Consider the following 15745-nt stretch of genomic DNA (forward strand, 5'->3'; position numbering starts at 1 on the left):
ACTAGAAATCAGTTTATCGCTATAGTAAACTGGAAAATTGTTTGATTTGAACTAGAATTTAATTGTGTTTACAATTTATTTTTCTGCGTGTGGAGCGTAGACTTTGGCGAGACCCCCCCTTCCCCCAAAAAGTCTACGTGGTTTATTAACGGCCCCTTTCCTATGAACACGGGAGCTTATGGTCAAGCAAGCAAATCATCGCAAACTTTTATAGAGGCGGCGGTGGTGTTCGACTGTTTTTCATCATAGCCTCGCGGGCTTCAAATTTGAATTTATTGTGCCTTGCAAGACGCAAAACGTGTTTGTCTTCTTCTTTTTCATCAAGTTGTCGAACTCGGTCGAAATATGACCGCACCACTATGAGCGACCTGATGGTCAGAAATTCTGCAGGCAGCGCTCATATCAAATCCACATGAGGCTGCGGCGATATGGCCACGAGGGCACGAGGAGATGCACGCGATACAGACGCAAAGTGGAAATGGAAAATATGAAGCCGCATCCTCCTGCAGCATCACTTAACAACATCCCGATTATTATTACTGGTTTCTTTGAAGAATAGATTATCTGCACAGTCCATGAATCACACTTTGGGCTGGTTAAACTTGTTGCCAGTATTGCCAAAATAACTGAAGTTGAAAACTTTTTTTTCTTATTTCGCGTTTCATAGTAGATTTGTCTCAGCCCAATTGGCTTCTTTAACGGTGTTGGGATAATTCGATATTCTAAATCTGCATGTCAAACTGAGCCGAAATCCAAATTTTCATTAATTTTGGTGTCCGGAAACCTATTTAAAAATCAATTTGAAGTTTGTATGGGAGCGATTTGTTGAATCACCCCTCGTCGCATTTTGCACTGGGCGCAGCTGTCAAACAGTTGCCTAGCTGTCAAAAGGTGATTTTAAAAAAATATGTTTGATATTGATTTTAGGTACCAAAATCAAGTTCTAAAAATCTGAAAAAAATCATAAAGGCTCAGAAAAAGGTGCTCTTTCGTATAAAATAAAAAAAAACAATATACATTTTTCAAAATTTAATAACCCAATTATAAAGTGTACACCTTGATGTACACATTATTTTTTCAATAATATTTATTACGAAAAATCGTAAAATTTTACAAGAATGTGCTTACAGAAAAAAAAAACAATTTATTGAGCATTGCAAGGATTTCGCGACGATCGTGCAAATCCATGAAAGAACAATGTTCACACATCCAACAACAAAGGAAACAGCGTGTAAACAAACCGATTAGTTGAAACACCACCCCAAAGTGCGCACCCACTGCTAAATTACTGTAGCGGCGACTGCAACCAATGTATGATGAAACCGGTGTGAACATATTGTGGTTTTTTGTTTGCCTGTGCGTCGTATTAGGCGCAAGATCGACAATATGCATATTTAGAACTATTCTTACATTCTGGCAGCACTGTCATGTCGAATGACGGTTCTCGTCGTTCATGCACACGAGAGCTGTGTAAACAAACAAACAAACGAATCACCGTTCGCGTCGAGGTTCGCGTATTGATTTCCGTCCGCAATTAAATCGAATATATCGGCGAAATTCAGCGATAATTGGGTTCTTTAGGGTAAATATCCAGATTATTTCATAATCAGATTCTCCGCCCAAAAATTAGTCGAAATCCAAAATTTTATTATTTTTGGAGTCCGGGAACTATTTTTAAAATGCATTTAAAGTTTGTATGGGGATTTTTTTTTGATCGGGTCGAACTGTCATTATATCGATTGATCTGTCATTCTATCCACGAAAATTAAAACTGTTTTATTAATTTAATTATCAAAACAAAGGTATTGGAATCCAATAAAATCACGTTATACTCAGAAAAATGAGCTCTTTCGATTAGGCTATAACAAATAGCAATATTTTATTCACTAGACAACCCAATTGGCTTCTTTAGCGGTGTTGAGATAATTCCATATTCAGAATCTGCATGCAAAACTGAGCCGAAATCCAAATTTTCATGAATTTTGGTGCCCGGGAACCTATTTAAAAATCAGTTTGAAGTTTGTATGGGAGCGATTTGTCGAATCACCCCTCGTCGCGTTTTGTACTGGGCGGAGCTGTCAAGCAGTTGGCCAGCTGTCAAAAGGTGATTTTGAAAAATCTCTTCGAAAGCGATTTTAGGTACCAAAATAAAGTTCTAAAAATCTGAAAAAATCATGGTGGTTCAGAAAAATGCGTATAAAATCAAAAAAAAAAAACAATACATTTTTGTCTTAATTTAAAAACCCAATTCACGGCCTATTGTAAGTCAACGTTTCGCTGTGTTATATTTTACTACAGGTAGCGCCATGAGCATCGACGGAGGAGGATCGAATGGTTCTCAGGATGCTGACCTTGATCTGGATTCTGAAAAGTTTTCCGTGGAAGCTCTCGACGAAGAAAATGATCCTTTTTTCGATTCACGTGAGCCTCTGGAAGCCGATGACTCAAGCACGAGCGAGAGGGAGTTTCAGAAAGCAGATGCCGGTGAAACGAGCGGTAGATCCAGCAAGCTCAGCAGCAAGCGGCCAGGCAAGCAAACAAATCTGTCACTCTGCTTTTTTCAAGTTTGTTGGAGTGACTTCTGGGGCCAATTATTTGCGGGAACAGCATCGATGAAATTTTGCAAGGAATATGGAGTATTGTGAAACCAGTTATCAAGCAAGAAGTTACCTTCGAAGATGACAATGGACTCCAAGTTCCTTGTTGGGCCAATGATGAGCCAACACTTGGCGAGCTAGGAAAGTTTGTGTACCTACAGAACCATACGAATCGTACACGTGTCAATGTTGACAAAGTGGACAGCAAACTGTTGATCAGTTGGCGATCGAAGGAAATTCGGATGCATGTTCACGTTTACTCGATCGCAATATCATGCAAGCAGCTGTGGGAATTGGTTGATCGACAGCTGATTCGGTTTCAGAACAGCGATCGTGCGGGAACTGAATGATTTACCACCGCATTCCATCATCAAATTCTTTCGATCGGTACCAATCTCGGAGGCAGTCCAGGTGGAAAGCGCTCGTAGTGGACTGTCGGTTGCTCGAACAATAAATGAAGCATTTTCGACGGACCTTACCACACTTGAAGGCGAGTTGAATGAATTGCTTACCTTGGGTTAACGCAAAGCACCGGATTCAATCACTACAAACCAGATGCTCTACCAATTCCGGTATTTGTTACAGCAATGCATATATTTGCTCTTAATGAAATCAACTACTGAAACTTATACAGGATGTCGACTCAATTTTGAAAATCAAATTCCCTGACTTTCCCTGACTTTCCAATCACTTTCACTGAAAATTCCAGGTCATGTAAATCTAAGCTTATACTTATGACACACATGTGATACAAGAATCACTGTACAATTGCGCTTGAAATGAGTGCCATACTGGAAATTCGCTCAGTTCAAGTCAGTCTTGTCAACATTTTCTTGACACTGCGTACCGTTGTACAGGAATCACACTCGTATCACATGTCTGTCTGGGGTATTAAGGGTGCCTGCTCATGAGGTGGAATTAAATTTTCTGAATTTTCCTGCTTTTTTTCTAGGAGTGGAAAAATAGGAAGAAAAAAACAAGTGAACTGCACCAGATTTTTTCCAATAGATTTAAGGTATTTCTTCAAAATTCTTCTACACTCTGAAATAATAAAAGAGTTTCAGCCTGGCGCACAACTAACTGACCGATGGGTAAAAGTGTGAAACAAAACAATTTCTTGCCAAATAAATGATGACGTTATAAACGCGATGGACGAGGAAGTCAAACGCCTTCCAGACAGAAACAACCGGAAATCTGATCGTGAATAACAGAAGATGATTGGATTCAACTGGCCCATGAGAAGTTTTCGCATCCTGTTAAGAGAACGATTGTCATTGAAAGTTATATCCAATATAGTTCAGAAGGCGTTGCAAAATTCACGAAGAAACCACTCAGACAAGTCTCCCTCGGCAAGTCTGAATATACTCCCTGGATGCTCAAATCTGATATAGGGAAGTGGAACCACATCGGCAGGGCTCCCATTTCGGACACTTTTTTGCTATAACTCAACCAATTTAGAACCAATTGACACAATTTTTGGAATGCGGTGAGATACGTATGGTATCTAGCCCAAGATCTAGCCGTGTACAGAATTTCAAGTCAATTTAGTTTAAAATTGACTGAGGTATAGCGAAAAGTGTCCAAAACACCGGTAACTGCCCATATGGCTCGCTACCAGTCGCTACGCTAAGTAGAGTATTCACAGATAGATTGACCTTTTTTAAAGATGCAGGCAAAAGTGAAAAGTTTTATGAAAGAAGCGAGATTCCATATTAATGTCGGCAATGGTAAATTACTGATCTGCAAGGTCTACGAGTTTACCTATCTAATGGGTAGTACGCAGATCGCAAAAAATTTCTTGGCTTATCTCGATACGTGGAAAATTCAGGCAAGTATTTAATCGCTCAAGAAATAATAAAGCATCGCTTTATTCTGGATCCTAGTACGGAGCTGAAACGAAACGTCAAATCAAATGGGGCTTGCTGTGTTAAATTTTTTGACCATTCCGGTCACGGAAAAAATATGTACTGAACAAGAATTATTTGAGTTGTTTGCTAGATCAACCCTAGGTTCAACCTGGATACGCCCCTGGATACCTGGTTACCGGTCGTTGTTATTTTTGCCTTTCTCGTACACTAAGTGTACTGGAAAGGCTATATGTTCACTCCAAAAATGTCTTTTTGATAGAAGGCCCGGAGGGTCAAATCACATATACCAATCGACTCAGCTCGACGAATTGAGGTGATGTCTGTGTGTATGTATGTGTGTGTGTGTATGTGTGTGCGTGTGTGTGTGTGTCTGTATGTGTGTGTACAAAAAAACTCACATCACTTTTTGGCAGTAAACCTCATCCGATTTCAATGACCGACGGTTCATTCGACGCGGAATCTGGTCCCATTGTTTCCTATTGAAAATGGTTCGGATCGGTTCAGCCGTTCCGGAGATATGGCCATTTAGGTGTTCCAGAACGGTACCCCAGGAAGGGACCAGATATGAAAATGCATCAAACCTATGCATGCGACACATCAAACCACGGCATTTTCGATAACCTGATGAGCGGTAAGCAGAAAAATAGTCTAAGACCATATCTGAACCGGTAGTGTTCCGGAACCGGTTCCGGGTGTCCCGCCGGTAGTGGCAAATATCAAAGTGAACCAAACCCATGCATGAGACACATCAAACCACGGCATTTTCGATAACCTGATGAGCGGTAAGCAGGAAAATAGTCTCAGACCATATCTGAACCGGTGGTGTTCCGGAACCGGTTCTAGGCGTCCCGCTGGAAGTGGCCAAATATACAATTGAACCAAAATCATGCATGCGGCACATCAAACCACGGCATTTTCGATGACCTGATGGATAAAGAGCAGGAAAATCATCTCAGACCATATCTGAACCGGTGGTGTTCCGGAACCGGTTCTAGTCCTCCCGCTGGAAGTGGCCAAATATACAAGTGAACCAAACCCATGCATGCGACACATCAAACCACGGTATTTTCGATAACCTGGTGAGCGGTAAGCAGGAAAATAGTCTCAGATCATATCTGAACCGGTAGTGTTCCGAAACCGGTTCTAGGCGTCCCGCTGGAAGTGACCAAATATACAATTGAACCAAACCCATACACAGGGATGGGAAAACTCACTTGCAACGAGTTACATTCACTTGCTATTTTCTCAGCTCAGAAGCGTGCGATCAAGAAGCGATCTATGGGCGACTTTTACCTTGTGATTTCGTCTAAAACTTTGCCGAATAGAGTAGGGGTCGCACACGAATCCCAAGGTCGTGACAGAGCTGTGAAAGCGACTCTCCACGAGGTGAATGTAATTTACATTCACCTCGTGGAGAGTTGCCTTCGCAGCTCGCTCACGACTTCGGTATGCATGTGCGACCCCTACTCTATTCGGCAAAGTTTTAGACGAAATCACAGGGTAAAAATCACCCATACATTCTTTCTTGATTACACGCTTCTGAGTTGAGAATACTGCAAGTGAGTGTAACTCTTTCCAAGTGAGTGTTCCCATCCTTGCCCATACATGCGACACATCAAATATCGGCTTTTTAGATTACCTAATGAACGGCCAGCAAGTGTTTCGGAATCGGTTTTGAGTGGCCGGAAGAGGCCAAATGTTAAAGTAAACCAAATCCAGGCATGTGAGACATCAAATCGTGGCTTTTGCGATAACCTGATGAACAGTTAGCTAGAAAATAGCCTTACGTCACACTAAAGACGACTGGTAGTGTTCCGGAATTAGTTCCGAGAGTCCCGTCGAAATTGTCAAACCCTGCATGTGACACCTTCAATTTGCAGCGTTTTTGGTTAACCGATGAGCAGTTAACAAGACAATAATGTTAGACCATATTTGGTTCAGCCGGTAGTTACCCGGAATCAGATCCGGGTAGAAAAATGTAAAATTTAACCAAACCCATGGATGCGGCACATCAAATCACGACCAGTCTTGTAAACATTCGACACTTTTTACTACCTTCATTTCGTTGCCGCAGTCAGGTCTCAGTCGGCTTTGTTACATTCGTGCGCTATCGTTACCTCTTACTTACACACAACACGAGCAGTAGAACGAAGATCAATAAACATAAGAAAGAGTCAAATCAATGTCATCTGACACGATGACATGTGTCTAATTCTAGCTTTCAGCCAATTCCGATTATGAATGTTAATATTAGTTTATTATTGCATGTTGCATTGAATACGACACACAGATGGGCAACATAGCTCTTATTATGGAAGAAGACAGGAATAACAAAAGCCGAACCGTCTCCCGAAGCCGCTATCGTGGTGAAGTGCGTTCGTTTGACATTTTTGTTTCCAACAGTAGTTTGATTGCTTGTGTTGCGAATGTCGGAGACAAAGGAGGCCGAATATCGACGAAAAGGTTCAAATGACTGTGATCTCTAACAAGACTGCACTCTTAAAAAATTAGGAGTTTACACGGGACGTGAACCATCAACGTACGTAAACATTTCGTGACTGAATGGCAAAATTGACTCAATTTTACATCCATTATGTAAGTTCAAGTTGGTTGCACAAGATGTCAACAAACCTATCTGACCAGATAGGTGGAAACAGTTTTATATTTATCGTTTGTCTCACAACTTGGTGATACAGCCGAGAGGTATAGTACGTGCCTCTCAATCAGCGGACCACAGTTCGAATCCAGTTCATTATTTTACTGACATATGTTTTATCTCTCGCTTCAGCTCTAGCGATTGCTAGCTCGACTTTATTTGTGATAGTAGACGTAAATTTGTGTCAAACGGGCCGCTCCTTTTATGTGCATCCAAGTGAACTTAAATTTACATGATTTTTTCTAAGAGTGTGATCACGACTTATCGACAACCTGATGGAAAAATAGGGTCAGACCACATTAGATTCCCGGTAGTGTTGCGGGTTCAGCTGTGGCTTCGAATGTGATTAGAAGTAAAAGTGAAGCAAACCCATTCATGCGATATATCAAATCGCGGTGATTAGGTAAAGGTGAATAAATAGCAATAAAATATTCTCAGACCATAATTGGGACAACCGGTAGTGTCATGGTCCATGACTCATGGAATCAGATCCGGCTATCCCACCGGAAATTACCAAATATAAAAATGAACCAAACCCATACATACGACACATCAGATCGCAGATTTTTTGATAATCTAATGAACGGTTAGCAAGAAAATAGCCTTAGATCACATCAGAGACTAGCTGTTGTGTAGCAGAACCAACGTTCATGTGAAAAATTAAATCGTGGCTTTGTTTAATGGCCTGATAAACATTAGGTATGAACAACAGTGACGAATAGGTCTAAGTTCTCATATATGAGAACAAAATATAGACAAAACTAAAGCGATCTCATCAAATTGTACCATTTCAGATCCCTAAGGTGTAAATTTATAGCAGGATTGGTCAACGTTGAATGGAGAAATAAGAATTTGATCACGTCAACAGAAGATGGTGGCTGTTTTAAGGAATTTTGAGCTCTAAAACTTTGTAAAATAAGTGTATTTGGTATGGGAAATATGTTCAGAGTCCACCAGAGTATCCAACATAGCGGTCCAAAGTCCAAGATTATGGCCCAGTATTCAAGTTAGTGCCTTTTTTATAGGATTTTTAATTCTTGCATTATGGGCATATTTTGTATGAAAATATGTCCAGAATTCAAAATTTGTAATCAGAAAACCCAAGCTGTGCGCTGTTTCACAAGGTCTGTAATATGACTATAGTTTGAATGGGGAATAATGCCGGTCTTCGTCCAAAACTGGTAACTAGAAAATCATAAACGACATGCCAAAATTCAATACGGCGACTATTTTATGTAATTTTAGGTGCAGAGTCCAAAAATAAATACCAGAATATCCAAGATGGTGTCTCAATGTTGAAGATGGCGGTTAGTTTAGTTGGGGTAGATATCCGGAGTCATAAAATTATGACTCTAAAATGACGTTTCAAAATTTTGCGGCTTCATGACACTTTGGTTTGAGTTTTGGATCGTTGTCTTATATTTTCTGAGTATTGGATGTTATGCTAATATAAAATGTATCCATATTGAGTAGATTTAGCAAGCAGTTTTCATTTTGTATTTATGTCAATGTCATCAACATGCCGCTCGAGTTTTGTTGAAAGGATATTTTAAAGCACGAGAAAGGCACCATCACCGCTAGGTGGATTAATTAGGGTTTTTCAAACTTGTTATTCCCAATCCAACCCTCAAGTTGTACATACGTATTATTCAAATAAAGCTAACGTGTTCATTTTCAAACTCTCTGCGTTCGTCAACGTTTTCCGAGCATCGTTCCTCAAAAAAGTTCTTGCAAGAATCACTGCTCAAGGAATTGGTATCAAAGGAGCGTTTTGACGTAGGACTACGTCTCTCTTTTCTATACCGGGTGTCATTCTAAATTTTCAGAAATCGGCCGCGTTACGTTTGAAGTGGAGATTTTGAGCGTTAATAACTCAGCCATTTCTCGTTGAATTTTCAAAATTTTGGCTCCAATCGATTGGAAATCTTTACACCAATTATGTCCAATAATAATATTTGCTGTTTTTCAATAACAAACTATTGAAAAATTGGGAAAAGTGAACCCATGTTTATTCCAGCCAATCACGATCGAGCACATTTTGGATGCTCCCGTCGAATATAAAAGCTATTGCTTCTTCGCATCTTCCCTCATTTGCCTTTGTCGTCTCGAGGTGAACGCATCGAACGAGAGCTGCCCACTTTCTTCGTTTGTGTTTTCGCTCATTATTCTTTGACGGCCGTGTCGGTTCGGTGTCGGTGGTTGTTGGCAAGGGTGCTGTTGCACATTCACCTTCTAACCGTCTAACGCGGCAGACCAAGGAAGTGTTTCAACATCGGATTGATCGACGGTGGTGGCAGAGGCAGCAGCAAAATCCGGAATCGCACCCACGGCAGCAAGCGGCGGGCCAATTTTCGACGGCTTCCAGCGAACAGCACGGAGAAATCCAACACGCATTGCGTGGCATGATGAATTGATTTCAGTTTCTTCCTAAAACCGTCCATAGTTCAAACGGTTCTTTGCAGGACCATCGAAAATGCTTTCTAGTGAGTTAATTCGATAAATTTCCTCCATCGACCGAAAAAGTGTGATCAAAACAAATAGTGAAAGATTGAATTCTTGGTGGTGGTTCAGCAACAGTGAAGGCGATCACTAATCTCATCCACGGCAGCAAGCGGCGGGCCAATTTTCGACGGCGTTCAGCATTCAGCACGGGGAAATCTAACACGCATTGCGTGGCATGATAAATTCATGTCAATTTTCTGTCTAAAATCGTCCAATATTCAAACGGTTCTTTTCAGGACCATAGAAAATTATTCCTCAAGAGTTGTGAATCAGATAATTATTTCATTCCATCGCTCGGTAGAAGTGTGGTGCAACCGAAAAGTGAAAAATTGTATGCTTGGTGGCCTCGCAACAATAATGATGCCGGCCACTAATGATTCCACCAGGAATTTAGCAACGTTTTATCATATCCAGCCCATTTTTCGTGAAACATTGTTTAATTTAACCATTTTTCGAATTAAAATAATCTAAATCTTCCAATATTTTGGTTACTTTATTCGTTAAATGAAACTTTTCTCATTTCTCGGTTGATTAATCGTTTGATGCGTCTGGAGCATGAGGGGCGGGTCATGCAAACGAAATTAATTGAAAAGCCAGCCGAATGGGAGGAGCTTCATCTGCAAATCTAGGGGCATAAAACCTGTTCCCTTCGATTTCTTTCGTCATTATCGTTGGATCAGTCAGGCAGGGTAGATGTCACATTCACAGCTGAGCAGTGGCACATCAACCCAGCCGCAGCTCTCGGCTATCGTGCGGATAGCACCAGGAATCTCATCCATGGCAGAAAGCGGCGTACCAGTTTTCGGTGGCATCCTGTATTTAGCAAGGAGAAAACCAACACGCAATGCGTGACATGATGTTTTCATGCACTTTCGTTCCTAAAATCGTCAATTAATCAAACGGTCCTTTACAGGACCACCGAAAATAATTCCTCAAGAGTTGTAAATCAGATAATTTCATTTCATTAAGGGCGGACGGGACGGTCGAGGAAATACCCGCCATTGCTCTGTGGCTACTAAGATGGTAATCTCAGATTCTACTTCATATTTTGCAACAAAAACCTATCATTGTGTATGCTCACTTGCAGTGCATATGCTGATTGGTTTTCAGCAGCTTCAGTGCAATAGAACTCGAGATTACCATCTCTAAAATCGCGAGGCAAATTGTTAGAAAGAGAGGCAAGATAGGAAAAATAACACGGCGTCCTGTTTCACCTTAATCGAGAAAAGTGTGGTTCAATCGAAAAATGAAAAATTGAATTCCGGCCACTAATCTTCCACCCAGAATTTAGCAACGCATTGTCCTATCAGAACCAATTTTTCGTGAAACATTGGGGAGCGTCCAGAAATTACGTCACGTTTAAAGGGGGGGGGGGGGAGGGTCAGCAAAGTGTGACAACCCATACAAAAATTTCAGAGGTCCCATACAAAAAGTGTGACATAGGGATGAGGAGGGGTTGAAAATGACTAATTTTTGTGTGCCGTAATTTAAGGACGATCCCTTGTTTAATTCTTGCATTTTTCGAATTAAAATGATCTAAATATTTTTATATTTTGGTTACTTTATTTGTTAAATGAAAATTTCTCTCATTTCTTGGTTGAAAATCGTTTGAAGCGTCCGAAGCATGCGGGGCGGGTCATGCAATCGAAATAAACTGGAAAGCCAGCCGAATGGGAGGAGCTTCATCTGCTAATCTAGGGGCATAAAAGCTGTTCCCTCTGATTTCTTTCGTCATTTTCATTGGATCAGTCAGGGAGGGTGGAGGTGGATATGACGTCCACGGCTGCGCAGCAGCACGTCAACTGCGACGAGTGATAGCACCAGAAATCTCATCCACTGATCACGGCTGCGGTGGGCCCGGCAATGGAAGCTACCTCCGCAGCTGGGTAGCTGCGCACCAACCCAGCGACGACTCTCGACTATCTATCTGATAGAACCAGGAATCTCATTCACGGCAGCAGGCGGAGGCAGTTTTCGATGGCTTCCCGCATTCAGTGCGGATAATTTTCAATTGTCTTTCTAAAATCAACCGTTATTAGAACGGACCTTTTCAGGACCAGAGAAAATTATTCCTTAAGAGTTATGAACCGGATAATTTTCGGATATATTCCATCGATCGGTAAAAGTGTTGTGCATTCGAAAAGTGAATGGTTGAATGCTTGGTGGCTCAGTAACAGCAAAATCGGTCACTAATCTTTCTACCCGAAATTTGGCAACGCGTTATCTTATTCGTACAATTGTACCTGAGACATTGTTTCTTTCTAATATTTATCGAACTAAAATGATCTTAACTATTCAATACTTCAATTAGTTTATCCGTTCGATTAGAAATTGTCTCAAAGAACGGTTGCAGTCGTTTGAAGCGTCTGACACAATGTGGGCGGGTCATGCAAACGGAACAAACTGGGAAACCCGCCGAATAGGAGGAGCTTCATCTGCTAATCTAGGGGCATAAAAGCTGTTTCCTTAGTTATCATTCGTCATTTTCCATGGATCAGTCAAGGACAGTGGAGATGCCACCTCCCAGCTAGGCAGCAGCACACCAACTCAGCGGTGACTCTCGGCTACCGTGGTGGCAGCACCAGGAATCTCACCCACGACAGCAAACGGCCGCATTCAGTATGGGTAAAATCGCATAGCGAGATGAATTCATGCAATGTCTTGCCAAAATCTTCCGTTTTATAAATGGTCTTTTCCAGGATCAGCGAAAATGGTTCCTCAAGAGTTATGATTCGGATAATTAATAGTGACAGACTGAAAGCTTGGTAGTTCAGTAATAGTGAAGTCGGCCACTAATATGTTCTTCCTGGATGAAAACAACGTATTGTCAAAAGAGTTTCACGTTACACTTTCGTTGAAAAGATCTATCTAACACCGTTCTATTATCTAATAATTTTATCCGCTCGATGGAAATTCTCTCGTAGAACAGTAATTTAACCATTTCTCTTCAAAACGAAATATCTCTTGAACTAGTCAACATCTTTCCAAGTAACCGAACCAGCTGAATAACAGCTTCTTGAGCTAAAGTTAGCTTAAGAGTGATTTGTTTTACTCTTATACAGCAAAAATGTATGTTGGGTTGTGAATGCGTTCAGCGAAAGCGATCACACAACAACTTTACTCAACACATCAGTCCACCATTTGTATTATCATAACAACAAACATTGTATTATGGAAATATAAAAGTCGGAATCTCGTTCCAGCCTTTGTCCTACGTCAACATTGCGGTTATGTCTCAGACATTACCCACTCCTAGTTTTTCGATTTCATCCGAGACGTCAACGAATACCGGTTGGAACTGAATGACAACAGCGACAATCTTTGTCATTAAATTGAAAATTATGAAACTCACCTGGAGAAAGCAGTTCATGTTTCAGGAATGATATTATACTGTGGATAATCGGTCAACTACATTGATTCTTTCATAAAATTGTGATTCGTGATTGCCATAAAGTTGTCCAATAAATTGTAATTTTTGGAAACAGTTTCTTTTCTGTGTTTTTTTTAATGACAGAATATCTAATGAATCTATCTATTTCCAAATACCGTGAAACGGGGGTAACATTGATCCAAGGGTATTGACATATTTTTTTCTAACCGGAAAATTCGCATTTATCCGTTCCTAACCGTGAGCAGCAGTTGGACGCGGTTAACGACGGTTAGCAACGGATAAATGCGGATTTTCCGGTTGGCAAAGGAAGTGTCATTTCCCCTGGTAAGAGGTAAACTCATTTTTTCCAAGGGGACATCCATTTAGTACGTCACGCTAAAAATGGAAATTTTTAACCCTACCTCCCCCCTTTGTACGGGGTTTTCCTATACCTAATACTTTGCTTGTCACAGTTCTCAGAACCCCCTCCCCTCTCCCCTCTAAACGTGACGTACTTTATGGATGGCCCCCAATTGAGTTTAAAAGATCCCAGAAAGCGAAAAGCATCGCAAAACTGTTGACCCCACGAAAACGCCTAAAAGTATGTAACGCTTTTGATTTTGATCACAACATCGTGTTGAGCGATGACTTTAAAGCCTGATTCGAATGTTCATTATTTATATTTGCGATAATATAACACTATAATGGCAACAAAAGTGTGAAGGAGAAAGCTTAAGCTAAGGCGCTTAACACATTGTTTGAGAAAATGGGTGGAAAAATGTAAAATTTTACAAAGAAATCTATCTATCTATCTATATATATAAAAATGAGTTTGAAGTCCCTTTGAGGCAACAAAACTCAAGAACGGGTGGACCGATCAGCATGACTCATGCATGGTTCGATTCGTATTCATGGCGGCTGTGTTTATATGTACAAAAAGTTACGAAAATCCACTAGAAAAGTAAAAAAATGATGAAGTACGGATTTTTCATGACCCGGGAACAAATTCAGCTTGATCAAAATGAAATCAATCTAGAGTGCGTTGCTGCGATGACTTCAACAGTTGTCAAACCACCACAGCTTGGCAAGACAAAGTTTGCCGGGACAGCTAGTATGTAATAAATTTGCTATAAAATTTGTTAACTCATCATTCAATAACCCATCTGACTCAAGAATGATGGTATTTTTTACCGATTAATTTCACCCGAAATCACGGTACAACTCTACCATAATCTAGGGGAAGTTGATCACTTTCCTTCAATCCTTACAAGAAACTGCTACATTTTGTAAAAAAATTTGCTAAATTTGAAACCTTTTAATCCGGGGTGAAGTTAATTAACCAATGGCATAACATTTTAAGATTGGAAAATTTGATGAAGCTGAATCCGAATCTTTTAAAATTCTTACAACTGGTGTATTTTGTATGTTAAAAATAAAATAATGTTTGATAAGTTACAGAATGACCCACATTAAACGCCTAAAGGTAGGCAACTTCTTGAAAAATGTCCTACTTTCGCTAAAATATGCTGTTTTCAAACACAACTTATATTTTAACATCAAATTCAACTCAAAGCTGTGTTCAATAAGCCTACCATGAATGAATAAAAACGATCAAATCTGTACATGTCAATGGTTGCTCCTCCGTGATTGATCTGAGCTGGTACACTGAAACGATTTTCCGTATACATATTATGTGTGAAACTACATAGATTTTTGCAATTTGTCTTCATCTATACAAAATATGTTGGGCAAACATAACAAGTATAAGCGTCTCCACAAATAACATCTATACACAGAATTACATACACTTTATGAAGCTTTTCAAATAAAGTTTATGTGTGCGTTTTATAACGTTCATGTTTGGTGCTACATAATAAGTATGTATCGAAAATGTATGAAAATCATAATAAAAATAATAATTCACCCACGTGTTTTTATTTTGTTTCATTGTTTTATTTACTATTCTTCTATTGAAATGTAATGAAATTTGAGATTCTTAAACATTCTTTTCTCTTCATGCGTGAATCACCATCATGATCTTGTCCTTACACGAAATTGCCGCATTAACGCCCCTTCATCAACTGGTTGCCTCCTCCGATTCTTCATCGGAATGCGACGAAATCTCATACAATAAATGCTCCTCGAGAGAGCTGCGGAAACTGCTGCCGGTGCTCCTCCTCCTGCCAGTGCGAGCTTACCCGATTTTTCTCACTTTTGGTCCCCGGGGAAGGTACCGTAAACCGGGGTCAAATTGATCAGCGGGGTGAAATTGATCACTCGGGTACTACATTGTAATTCCATACTAGGAACTCTTAATCGTCGTAATAATCTTAAACTTTTAGCGTCATCTGATTCGTAGATGTCTAGAGATGAGTGTAGACTCTTAATTTTTTTAGAAAAAAGTTAGTTTGGCCTTATTTTTTCAAGGAATTTGCAATGTATTTCTCATTTAGCTGAAATTATTGCTACTAAACAATCAATTGCTAATAGGACTTCCCATGAATTCTCTGTTTTAACATTTTTGTGGAGCCTTGGTTGGGATGTTATGCAGCTAAGCAGAACATGAAATAGTGATAAAAAGTTCATTTTATGAAGTAATAGTCATTTATTGTGATAGAAATCACTTATTTCAAATGAAATTGCATACCTTTAGGCGTTTAAGGGGGGAAATTTCAAAATTTAATTTTGCATTTAAAGTATTAAATTCACAAGTTGTAAGATTCTAGACGCATTATTCGGCTTTAGAAGAGCA

This window comes from Aedes albopictus, chromosome 1 (assembly GCF_035046485.1).
Source record: "Aedes albopictus strain Foshan chromosome 1, AalbF5, whole genome shotgun sequence".
Lineage (NCBI taxonomy): Eukaryota > Metazoa > Arthropoda > Insecta > Diptera > Culicidae > Aedes > Aedes albopictus.